This window comes from Humulus lupulus, chromosome 4 (genome assembly GCF_963169125.1).
Source record: "Humulus lupulus chromosome 4, drHumLupu1.1, whole genome shotgun sequence".
In the NCBI taxonomy this organism is placed as follows: Eukaryota; Viridiplantae; Streptophyta; class Magnoliopsida; order Rosales; family Cannabaceae; genus Humulus; species Humulus lupulus.
This window is the reverse complement of record NC_084796.1, coordinates 228,118,596-228,129,781: the sequence shown is the minus strand read 5'-3', so window position 1 is coordinate 228,129,781 and position 11,186 is coordinate 228,118,596. Positions and strand designations below refer to the sequence as shown.

Here is an 11,186-nt window from a genome sequence, read left to right as displayed (position 1 = left end):
AGTAGATAGTCCTGTTCCTATTAATCCTGAGATTGAGAAGACTTGCAAACAAAACAGAAGAAACAAGAGGTTGGCTCGTCAGACTGTGGAGATGGCACAGAATGATGGGAATAATGGGGTTTCCGAGGTGGTTCAAGGTCAGGCTCAAAATCCTGCTGTAAGGAGGTGAGAGATTATGTACTGCCCACTGTTACGGGAGTACAACACTGTATAAGACCGCCAACTGTGGAGGCCAATAATTTTGAGATTAAGCCGACAATCTTGCAAATGGTGCAGTCTACTGTCCAATTTGGTGGTTTGCCTTCTGAAGACCACCATATGCACTTGGCGAATTTCTTGGAGTTGTGAGATACCTTCAAGTATAATGGAGTGAGTGACGATGTAATTAGGTTGAGGTTATTCCCATTTTTGCTGAGGGAAAGACCTAAGAGTTGGTTGAACTCCCTTCAATCCAATTCGATAAATACTTGGGAGGATTTGGCTGAGAAATTCCTTGCCAAGTTCTTTCCTCCACCAAAAGCTGCTAAATTGAGGGGGGAGATTAATAATTTTTATCAGTTGGATGGTGAATCTTTGTATGACTCTTGGGAAAGGTTCAAGGAGCTATTGAGAAAATGTCCCCATCATGGTATAGAAAAGTGGATGTTGGTCCACAATTTTTACAACGGGCTGTGTGATACAACAAGAACAATTATTGATGCTGCAGCTGGTGGGGCATTCATGAGTAAGAGTGCCAATGAAGCTTATGAACTATTAGAGGACATGGCCACAAACAATCATTAGTGGTCTGATGAGAGGTCATCTGGGGTTAGAAAGGTAGCTGGGGTACATGAACTTGATGCAATTATTGCTCTGACAGCACAAGTGGCCTCGTTGACAAAACAATTGCAGCAGAATGTTGTGTCTGCTAATGCAATTCAGATGGCAGCTAGGTGTGAAATTTGTGGTGGTTTTCAATCTTTTGATCAATGTACTGCTAGTAATAATAATAACATTCCTATGGATCAAGCTCAGGTTCAAGCTTTGGGAAATTTTCAGAGACCATTCAACAATCCATTCTCCAAAACCTACAATGCTGGCTGGAGAAATCACCCAAACTTTTCTTGGAGAAACAATCAGGGTCAGCAATCTTAGTTTCAAGGTCAGTATCAGTAGAATATGTCTCAACAACCAATGAATCAAGCCTCTTCATCACAACATCCTAGACCACAAGCTCCCCCAGACAGGCCTAATGAATTACAAGTTGCGTTATTGACTCTTACCAACACTCAAACTCAGTTCATGATTGAGACCACTTCCTCTATCAGAAATCTTGAAACACAAGTGGGGTAGTTGGCTAATATGCTGAATAATAGACCTCAGGGAAATTTTCCTAGCAACACTAAAGTTAATCCTAAGGAGCAATGTTAGGCAATTATTTTGAGGAATGGTAAACAAATTGAGCAGTCTAGTGTACAACAATCAATGGTTCAGAATGAAGATTTGGGTGAAAATTCTGATACAGTTGAGCAAGGGGTTACTGAAGATCACAAGAGCACAGAGAAGATTCCTTCAGTTGTTGTTGACCAGCCAGCCCGAGTTCCATACCCTGAGAGGCTTAAAAAAACTACTCTTGATAAACAGTTTTCTAAGTTTTTAGAGGTGTTCAAAAAGTTGCACATCAATATTCCTTTTGCTGAGGCTTTGGAGTAGATTCCCAGTTATGTAAAGTTCATGAAAGAGATTTTTTCTAAGAAAAGAAAGATGGAAGACTATGAAACGGTGGCACTCACTAAAGAATGTAGTGCAATATTGCAAAGGAAGCTGCCCCAAAAGTTGAGAGATCTGGGGAGCTTTACTATTCCTTGCACAATTAGAAAATTTGAGTGTAAGCATGCCTTGTGTGATTTGGGGGCGAGTATTAATCTGATGCCTTTATATGTGTTCAGAAGACTTGGTTTGGGTGAAGCAAGACTCACAACAGTTACTCTACAGTTGGCAGACGGATCGGTGAAGCATCCACGGGGTATCATTGAAGATGTTCTTGTGAAGGTGGATAAGTTTATTTTTCCTGCTGATTTTATTGTTCTTGATATGGAGGAGGATGCAGATGTGCCTATTATTCTTGGAAGACCATCCTAGCCACAGGCCAAGCTCTCATTGATGTTCAGAAGGGTGAATTGAAGCTTCGGGTTCAAGGAGATGAAGTGGTACTCAATGTCTTCAAGGCAATGACGTATCTGATGGCTAGTGACACTTGTTATAGTGTGGATGTGATAGATAAAGCAGTCTCGAAAAGAAGGGTGAGTAGTGATGCCTTAGAGGCGGTGTTGATAGGTGGTGAGGAAGATGATGATGATGTCGAGATGAGAGAATATGTAAATTGGACTAACTCTTACCAACCGTATAGGAAGAAGTTTGAAGAGTTGGTGAAGGGACCCGAACGACCATTAACATCTATTCAGTAGCCACCGTAATTGGAATTAAAGGCTCTTCCGGATCATTTATGTTATGCATACTTGGGTGAGAAGGAGACTTTGCCTGTAATTGTTTTAGCTAACCTCTCAAAAACTGAATTGGAGAAATTGTTGAGGGTTTTACGGGTTCATAAATTGGCCACTAGGTGGACATTGGTGGATATTAGAGGAATAAGTCCTTCAACAGTCATGCATAAAATTTTATTGGAGGAAGATAGCAAGCCATCTATAGAGGCTCAGAGAAGACTCAATCCAGCTATGAAGGAGGTTGTACTTGAGCAGATCCTTAAATGGTTGGACTTCGAGGTGATCTACCCAATTTTTGATAGTGCCTGGGTGAGTCCAGTACAGGTGGTTCCAAAGAAGGGTGGAATTACAGTTGTAAAAAAATTAAAATAACGAGCTAATTCCAACTCGAACAGTGAATGAATGGCACATTTGTATTGACTATCGAAAGTTAAATAAGGCAACACGAAAAGACCACTTCCCACTTCCCTTTATCAATCAGATGTTGGACAGTTTAATTGGTAATGAGTATTATTGCTCTTTAGATGGGTACTCAAGGTATCATCAAATTTCCATCGCACCAGAGGACCAAGAGAAAATAACATTTACATGTCCCTATGGCACATTTGCTTTCAGGAGAATGCCATTCGGACTATGTAATGCACCAGCAAAATTTCAACGGTGCATGATGGCTATCTTTTCAGATATGGTGGAAAGGAGTATTGAGATTTTCATGAATGATTTTTCTATTTTTGGCTCTTCGTTTGATATGTATTTGGGTAACTTGGAGAATGTATTGAACCGTTGTGAAAAGGAAAATTTGGTGTTTAATTGGGAAAAATGTCATTTTATGGTAAAAGAAGGCATAGTACTTGGGCACAAAGTATCTAGTAAAGGTATTGAAGTGGATCGAGCCAAAATCTCTACAATAGAAAATCTTCCACCGCCCATATCAGTCAAGGGAATTAGAAGTTTTCTAGAACATGCAGGGTTTTACTGAAGATTCATTAAGGATTTTTCAAAGATTTCAAAGCCTCTTTCTACTTTGTTGGTGAATGGTGTAGCCTTTGATTTTAACGAAGAGTGCTTGCATGCTTTTAAAGTACTCAAGAAGAAGCTGACATATGCACCTATTGTGGTGGCTCCAAACTGGGATTTACCGTTCGAATTGATGCATGATGCTTGTGATTATGCGTTTGGTACAGTTTTGGGGCAGCGTATTGACAAGGTATTTCGGTCTATTTACTATGCTAGTAGAACTCTTAACGATGCTCAGTTGAATTATGCCACAACAGAAAGGAGTTGCTAGAAATAATGTTTGCTTTTGACAAGTTTAGACCCTATCTAATTGGTAACAAGGTGATTGTGTACACTGATCACTCTGCTATCAAGTATGTGATTACAAAGAAAGATGCAAAGCCTTGTTTAATCAGATGGGTTCTATTGCTACAAGAGTTTGATATGGAGATTCGTTGTAACGACCCAAAATCGCATATAAGGCTTAAAGGCCTTGATTAGTGTGCCAGGAGGGCATGTTGGGATTTATGTGTGATTTTATGATTTAAAGCGTGTTATGTGACTATTTGATTATTTGAGATGCATGACTATGTATATTAGTATGCATGTAGGCCCGGATTGTGTTAGAAGGGCATAATTGTAATTTTGGCCATGTTGGGCATAACTGTATTAATATGTGATGATTGTTGAGACCACAGTGGTATGTGGGTATATCCGTGATTTGTAACTTTCGGCACGAGGCGATCCTAGAGCTGGATAGCGGGGAAAAGTCACAACGGGGCATTATGATTGACTTTGGACAAGTCAAGGAGTATTTTTGATATTGGGTTATGAAAATAAATAATTGGAGATATATTTGAGGTTAGGATGTCTATGCGGGAATACTGGGGGATTTTACCATTTTTGCCTCGGGGATATCTTGGTACCCCGAACCTTGAGGTAACCAGCTTAAGTTATAAAAACAAAACAAATAAACCATTTGGAGACTTAGAGAAACCGACCCAGCCTCCACCCTCTCTTCTTCTTCTTCTTTCTTTCCTCTTTCTTTCATGAAATCCACAGAAATCTTAGGAGAAATCAAGCTTGAATTTCTGAAAATTGATGGTGGGATTTGGAGGTTTAGCTCAAGAGTTAATCAAGAACAAATCAGGGTAAAGGTAAGCAATTAATTCTTTTTCTCAAGTTAAATTCTGAGATTTTGTTGGGTTGTGAATGTTTATGGATTTTGATCTTCAAGGTGGAGTTTGAGGCTTGAAACTTTGAAGATAGGTCATGGGATCCTTTGGGAAATGATTCTACAACTGAGGTAAGGTTTAAATTAAAGTTTGATGGTTGAAATTGAGAATTTCCATGGTTGGTTTTGAGTTTTAGGTTTGAAATTTCAGAAATTTGGAATTGGGATCTTGGTGAGTGTTAGGTTGGATTTTTGGTGGAATTGTGTTGTTTAAACCATCCTAATGTTGTGATTATTAATTGGTTTTGATTTGGGAGCTTTGGGATGGCTTAAGGTGAGGTTTTAAGCTTGAAAATGGTGGGTTTTTCTGGGTTCGAAGGGTCGGGCCGCGGCATGGTTCTTGGAGGGCCGCGGCCCTTGAAGGCTAAGTTGTGCTGAGGATGGAGGGCGGGCCGCGGCATGGTCCTTGTAGGGCCGCGGCCCTTACCTGTTTCTGGGCATTTTGTGGCTCTGTTTGGGGGCCATGCCGCGGCGCTTAAGGAATTTTGGGATTTTGAGAATTTGGGCTTGGGAATTTAACCTAGGGTGCTCGGGGTTGAGTCTTTTACAATGTTTGGTGAATTTCAACGTTCCGGGAACAAGAACTTGGTTTAGAAACTCATTTGAGATTAATCTTATTGGTATCCATTATCTTGGTTGTGACTAGGTGTTAAGATAGTGCTCGGGAAGTGGATCGTGCTCGGGGGCCGTCATTTTTCTATTTAAAGCATTTGGAATTAAGGTAAGAAAACCGTAACACCCGATAATAGGGCATGGCCCCACTGTGTGATTGTAGGGCATGGCCCCAGATTGTATTATGTGTAAATGTTTAACCTTAAATGAATCGTGATGTGTGTGAATGTTCATTTCGAATGTACTATATGTGTGTTTGTGATGAAATGAACGGCAAGGGCCGAGTACGGCGTAGGCCGGGGCGGCCGTGGGCCGAAAGTAACACCTAGCACATGGGATGCTATAGTCAGGGCGGGGCCCGGTGGATACATGTATTATGCTATATTCAGGGTGGGACCCAAGGGATACATGAGTTATCCTCGCGGTGAGAACCGATACCCCAGGCTTCGGTAAGGCTCTGGGGCGGCATGGCCGTGTTTGCTTAGTCTAATGGTTGACTTGTTTATTTGTGGATTATCTGATATGATTAACCATATATATTTGCATATGTTATGTTCTGCATGAGTTTTCTTGCTGGGCTTCGGCTCACGGGTGCTCTGTGTTGCAGGTAGGGCAAAGACTGAGTCAACCAACCATGAGTACGGAGAGCGTGAAGCGACGCGTACATGTTTGGCCTGCCCGACTGCTTTGGTTGGGGGTTTATTTGAAAATGGCTGTAATAATCTATGATTTTGTAACTGATCAACTGTGAACTTATTTCAAGATGTAAATAGTTTTCAAACCTTATTTTGGGATCCCAATTGTCTAATACTAGAAGTTTTTATTGAGTCAACGCATTTTCAAAGATTACAGCCTTAACTTTTAATTAGTCACACTTTTGCTCAAAACCTCGGTTAGCGAGTTCATTGCACACTGTTTCGTCTTAAAAACTCACTTAGTAACGGCTCTAAGGATGTAGGGCGTTACATTCGTGACAAAAAGGGTACTTAAAATCTGGTAGCTGATCACTTGTCAAGACTTGAAGTAGAAGAGAGTCAGAATGAGAAAGCTGTGAAGATTAATGATTTCTTTCCAGATGAACAGTTACTTGGGGTGAGTGAAAATTCTGTTGTACCTTGGTTTGCTGATTTTGTGAATTTCCTTGTTGCAAAGATTGTGCCTCCTGAGATGACGAGGCAACAATTGAAGAAATTTTACTCTGAGGTGAATCATTACTATTGGGAAGAGCCTATTCTATATAGGCATTGTGTTGACCAAGTCATTCGCTGTTGTGTACTTAAGGATGAGATGCATTCTATTCTTGCCCATTGTCACAATTTACAATGTGGTTGGCATTTTGGAGCCACAAGAACAGCAGCTAAGGTATTGCAAAGTGGATTCTATTGGCCAACCTTATTTAAAGATGCTAATTCGTTTGTGAATGCTTGTGATTGGTGTCGCGCACTGGTAATATCTCAAGGTGAAATAAGATGCCCCTCAATGTGATTTTGGAAGTTGAGCGTTTTGATGTTTGAGGCATTGACTTCATGGGTCCATTTCCACCATTTGACAATAATGAGTGTATCCTGTTAGCAGTTGATTATGTGTCAAAATGGGTGTAAGCTGCTGCTACGAAGACCAATGACGGTAAAACTGTGTTGAACTTTCTACATAAACACATTTTCACTCGTTTTGGTACACCCCGAACTCTCATTAGCGATGAAGGGAGTCATTTTGTCAACAAACAACTTGATGCACTTCTAGCTCGCTATGGTGTTTACCACCGCATTGCACTGCCATATCATCCCCAATCAAATGGCCAAGCTGAAATTTCAAACAGGGAGGTGAAAAGTATCCTTGAGAAGACTGTGGATAGTTCAAGGAAAAACTGGTCAAATAAGTTAATGTTAGGAACGAGTTTCCTAATACGCAACGGAATGGTGGTGGGGTTGGCTCAGTGTACAACAAAAATTTTATAACATATTTAAACTACCTTTAAATATGCGGATCCATTAATATACATACATTAATCATAAGCAAGATAGGAATAGAAATCATACCTCTTGAAGCCTATCAAGTGCCCTTGCTATCTTTTCATAATAAAAACGATCTTCCTATCCAAGTTGCTTCCAGGTACTCACACCAAGATCTTCCACAACGTTCTCTACACCTCAAGAAGTGTGTGGGCACTTAGAGAATAAATGTCAGTTTATTTGTGATTCCACTTGATGTACTCAACACATGAGATCAAGAGAATAGGCCTAAGAATTGGTTCTTTATCTTTTCAGGGAGAGATTGAAAAATATCGTTCTATTTTTCACAGAGCGAATGAATGAGATAAAAAATTGTCTGTATATTTTCTGATAAGTCTTACTTAAATAGAAAATATTTAATTTAAAAAATAAATCTGTAACCAACTTACAATTTATCTTTTAATTAATTAATTATCTTATTAATGAAAAATATCCAAAAACTAATTTTTTTGAATTATCCATTAATTAATTAAATAAATAAATAAGATTGAAAAATCTGTCCCTGAAATATGCAATACACGCCATGGATTGTGTGTGGTCGTGTACCACCCTAATTTCTAGGGATATTTGATTTTCTATTTTTATTTAATTATTTATTCAAACTACTCTAATAACTAATTCAAATTTGAATTCAAATTTAAATTAAATATATTTTTAACTAATTACCAAATATAATTAATTATTTGAATAAATATCAATCTTTTAAATTCAAATCAAATTTGAAGTTATCAGATTATTATCTCCCACTCAAATAAAGATATTTAATTCATTCTACCAATTAATTAAATCCAATATAATTTCAAAAATAAATATTTAATTTATTATAATTTCGAAAATTAAAATTAATTAATTATTTAATTCAATTTTGAAATTAATTTAATTATTTAATATAATTTCAAAAATTATATTACAATTAAATATTAATTAATTTTGTTAATTACAACTAATTTGTAATTAATTAATTAATTAATCACTATTATCATATAATTACATATTTGGCCCGAAGAACAAATTTTTTCTTAAATATGTCTTTCAACTATTTTTCCCTTTATATAAACTCTTACCTTGAATTGTGTTGATAGAGCCGTTGTGGAGACCTATGAACTTATAATTCCAAGCTCCAATAAATTTGAGATTATTAATTAAATAATATTAATTTATTAATCTCATGATTATTCAACTATAAATATATGACTGCACTCTTGCAATTATAGACATTTCATTTACTGAGTACTTTATAATGATAAAGCGTCCATTGATATAATCATTCTATACAAATTAACCCTCTAATGATGGTTCATAATTAATCGGGAATAAAATTACCGTTTTACCCTTTTAATTATCTCTTGTTTCCTTAAGTGCCATTGACTTTACTAGTGAAGGTTAATTCATAACTAAATTATGAATTTGAGCTCAATAACCTTTCAGTCCCAAAAGTCAACCCTTAAGAGAACCATTATTCAATCTCTTGCAAGAAGGCATAGATTCCATATCTGTATACTATGCCTCCAGCCATTTACATTAATGAGTTCCCAAAACAAAAGTTTCTAGCCTGATCATTATGACAGACCCTAACGAGTGAATCAAAGAACTCATATAACATAAACAGGAGTTCATAGTAACTTCAGGATTAAGATCTATTTGTATATGATCATCAATTGATATATTTAATTAATACTTCGAAACGGTATTTAACTAAGTATTAATAAACATATCTGGTCCAGTTCAATATATTCTCTAATATATAAAGTACCTCCACTAAAGTGTCCTACTACACTAGTGATCCGGATCTAGATCACATGTATTCATAATACTAGTGGATCGTACTTGCAGTAATTAATCTAAATATTCAATAACTTTATTTTACTGCGAACTATTCAAGTTCATTTATCTCAAACATAATCCTCCCGTACCAATACATGTTTGAGATCACATATATATGAACTTAGGAATTTTTCTGATATTTACATAATATTATCACAGAATAATATAGTCCATAAAATATATGCATAACAAATTTAATTATTTATTTATTTCATAAAACAATGTCTACTACATATGCTATGAGGGCACAATTCCCAACAGTTGGATGATGCACTATGGGCTTACAGGACTGCATTTAAAACACCGATAGGTATGTCTCCATATTGCTTTTTTTTTGGAGAGGCCTGTCATCTTCTAGTTGAGTTAGAACATAGGGCATATTAGGCAATGAAAAAGTTAAACTTTGATTGGAATGCTGCTAGTGAAAATAGAATTTTGCAACTGAATGAGCTTGATGAATTTCGTAACGAGGCATATGAAAACGCAAAAATCTATAAAGAGCGCACCAAAGCTTGGCATGACAAGAACCTAGTCAGAAAAGAGTTTCAACCTGGGCAGCAGGTACTTCTTTTTAATTCATGGATGAGATTATTTCCTAGAAAATTGAAGTCACGATGGTCAGGTCCTTTTATTGTTGTGAGAAGTGTTCCCATATGGCTCAGTGGAAGTAAAAGGAAAGAATGAAGATCCTTTTAAGGTGAACGGGCAAAGGTTGAAGCCATACTTGGGCAGTGCATTTGATCAAGCAAAGTCAGTAATCCTCTTGAAGCCCTTTTGAAGAGTAGTTCAGCGTCCGGCTAAATGATGTTAACGACAACGCTCGTGGGAGGCATCCCATATATTTTTATTGCTTTCTTTACTTTTTGGTCTAGTTGGAACAAAATTTTAAGTTTAATTTTTGCACTTGTAAATTATGAATATTTGGGTTATTATTGTACATATGGAATCGTGGAAAACGTGAAAAAGAAAAGAAAAAATGAAAAAAAAAATTCTTAAGGGTCGCGGCACATCCTTATTGTGTCACGGCAAGGCTCCTTACAGAGGCACCGTGATATTCTACGGGGGTAGGCGGGCCGCGACACAGACCAAGGAGAGTCGCGACTCTTATACCCAGAAAAAGAAAAAAAAAAGGGTGGGTCGTGGCAAAGATTAAGTAGGGTCGTGACTCTCGATAGAAATTTTCTCAGAATCAGTAGACGGGTTGTGGTACTAGAGAAGGTGTGCCGTGGCGCTGGGTCGTGACAGAATATAAAAATACCAGAAGCCCTATTTTTTTCTTCCAATTTCTCCTCACATTTCTGTTTTTCCTCTTCTCCATACCTCCGAATTTCCCAACTTTCTCCTCAAAAACCCATTTGTTTTCTCCTTAAAATACCATTCCCCAACCATTTCTCATTTCTAATCTCCTTCATTTGACCTAAAACACAAATTTTCTCCTTCATAAAGCCCTCTTTTCGAAAATTCCCATCAAATACCATGGATTTCTGAAAATATTGTTGCCAAGGGAAGGAGACGAGTTAACAAATAGGGGTTTCTCACTCAAGTAAGTACAATTTATCCATTTTCTTTTAATTTTCAATGTTATGTTAGTATTTTTTGGATAAATTGTAAGTGAAAATTGTTGTGGAGCCATTTGGTGGGTTTGTGACGGACAGGGAATTGTAATTGTGGTTATCGAATCTGTTTTGACATTTTGATTTTGGGGGAAGTGAGAAAACAAGGGTAGGTTCTGCCCAATTTTTCTCAGAAAATTTGGTGTTAGTCATCGTTTTTGTACTTGTGCAATGGGTCCTAAAATAAATCCTCCAAGGGATGCTTCTTCAAAGAAAGCATCTTCATCCCGAGCCCAACAAACACCGCCACCACCCACTGATTTTAACACAGAAAAATTCAAAACTAAGGAGGTTACAGATTTGTTTAAGAAAATCAATGGGAAATCTGTTGTTCCAGAAAAGGGGATGGAGTATCAATTGGAACCATACCCAAATGACTCTCCCTATGAGGCAATCAGAGCTGAAATTACTC

General features: G+C 37.5%; 1 non-coding gene across 1 annotated transcript; it reads right to left on the bottom strand.

Annotated features, from left to right (window-relative positions):
- Positions 1-525: 525 nt before the first annotated feature.
- LOC133833506 (small nucleolar RNA R71) lies at positions 526-632 on the bottom strand. Its single transcript, XR_009892883.1, has one exon. It is a non-coding gene; the product is annotated as a small nucleolar RNA R71 (small nucleolar RNA).
- Positions 633-11,186: the final 10,554 nt, after the last annotated feature.